Below are 1,856 nucleotides of genomic sequence, written 5' to 3' on the forward strand. Positions count from 1 at the left end.
TCTGGATCCACACATCTGAAGATATCCAGCTAGGGGGAAAGTTCTTCAACACACTCATATCCCGGTGTGGGTCGGTTTCATCGTATTGAGGATACTCATTCTTCTTTGCTTTTTCCCCAGCTTTTTTCCTCGCGGTACTCAAGTTGTCATTATTATATGGCTTGGCTGACTTTCTCTCCCATGCATCTAGGATCTGGGCATCCAAAGTCGAATCCCAAGTGTAGTAGCCCTGTACCTAAAAGTTTAGTCGCTTCTTAGGTTTAAAAAAATAGCAAAAATATAACAATTTGAAAATATACCACAAACCTGGAACCGCTCCCACATTCGGCGTCTCACGTTGCTTGGGATTTTTTCCCAAGTGATCCACGGGCCGTCAAGCAGCTCTCAGTTGATCTTGGTGATCCTCCGGATCACTCTGGTGTCATTAAAACTATATAAATAATGAACTGAATTAGTATCAGTACACAATTATTTGTATCAATTAAAAGATAAAAATGTATTTACTCTTTATCGTGGATGCCAATAACCGTCCGCTGCTATGAAGCAGCGCTACCATGGCCAGACTCTCTCTCCTCCGGGTGCACTGAAGCACTACTAGAGGCTCTACTAAGACCCGTTAAACCCAAATAAGACTTTTTTTAATAGTTTTTAAAGTCGATTAATAACAATGGCATCGAATAATGTGTTTGTATATAGGTATATTTTGCATACATGTATGTGTGTGTGTTGGGCTCGATAAAAGAATTATTATCCACTATAAATTTCATGTGGAATATATGTAATATTCTTCATATAAATAAACCAAAAGTATGAAAAACAAAAAAAAATCAAAAATCCACCGGAGATCCACTGGAAATCAATAAAAATTTAGAAAACTTGAATAATTTATTATTTTAAATTACCGGCGACCGCCGGAAATACGCCGCTAAATTAAAATAATAATTTTTATTTTTTAATTTTTTTCCGACGGATTACCGGCGGACGTTAATCTTAAAAAACTAATCAAAAATCCGTCGGAAACCCATCGGTAACTTATTGTAATTAGAGTTAATAATTTCATAAAAATTTAATTTCTACAATCCACCGGAAATCCTCCTGAAATAATGCCGGAATATAAAACAGAAGTTGATTTTTTTTAATTTGTTGTCCGGTAATTATATTCCGACACTATTTCCGCCGGAAATTGCACCGAAAATACCCAATTTTCTAGTTCAACAATGGGGATAGAGCACATATACCTGAAAGTAACAGTTTGGGCCACAAGGGACAGTTTCTTCTTCCTTGCCATCCCATGTAAGCTTTTCAGTCTAATTAGAAATTAGAAATTTTGATTGCTATATTTTTATGTCTTAAAAATGAAGATAAAAGTCCATTTAATTTCACCATTTGGTGTGTAAAAGGTATTAACCAAGCCTTTTATTTATTTGTGAAGTCCAGTAAAAAAAAAAAGAAGAGATTCATAGGCCAAGTCTTGGGCCTATTTTATTTGTTGATGGACTCCACCTTTTACACACACAAGCAGCCCAAGTCATGTAAAAGAAAAGAAGAAGAAACAGCCCAAGACCGGTCTGCAGCGAGAGATCGGGAGCGAGAGAAATCAGAACGCGAGAGAGAGACGTGGGGTTCGAAGAAGAGGGAGCGAACGTGGGCAGAAAATCGGAGGAAGAGGCAGCGAAGAGGCGATAAAGGGGCTGTTCGATTGGGGGCTGTCACTAGAGACGAGAGAGGACAGCAGCATGCAGCGGTTCGAGGGAGAAAGACGCAAGGAGGATTCGATTTTCTGAAATGGAAAAGGAAGAAGAGACGATTTTGGGAGAGCTCATCCAACTTCTACTTCAATCCTAGGTATTTCTTTT

General features: G+C 38.3%; 1 long non-coding RNA gene across 1 annotated transcript in view; it reads right to left on the bottom strand.

Annotated features, from left to right (window-relative positions):
* Window positions 1–364: 364 nt before the first annotated feature.
* LOC112524221 overlaps window positions 365–1,856 on the bottom strand; it is a 3,071-nt gene continuing 1,579 nt past the window's right edge. The window contains exons 2-3 of the long non-coding RNA XR_003070374.1: window positions 1,239–1,307; window positions 365–430 (exon numbers count right to left, since the gene is read on the bottom strand). This is a non-coding gene — a long non-coding RNA (uncharacterized LOC112524221). The remainder of the gene's footprint in view (window positions 431–1,238; window positions 1,308–1,856) is intronic.

This window comes from Cynara cardunculus (assembly GCF_001531365.2).
Source record: "Cynara cardunculus var. scolymus isolate 2C chromosome LG 13, CcrdV1, whole genome shotgun sequence".
Taxonomy (NCBI): domain Eukaryota; kingdom Viridiplantae; phylum Streptophyta; class Magnoliopsida; order Asterales; family Asteraceae; genus Cynara; species Cynara cardunculus.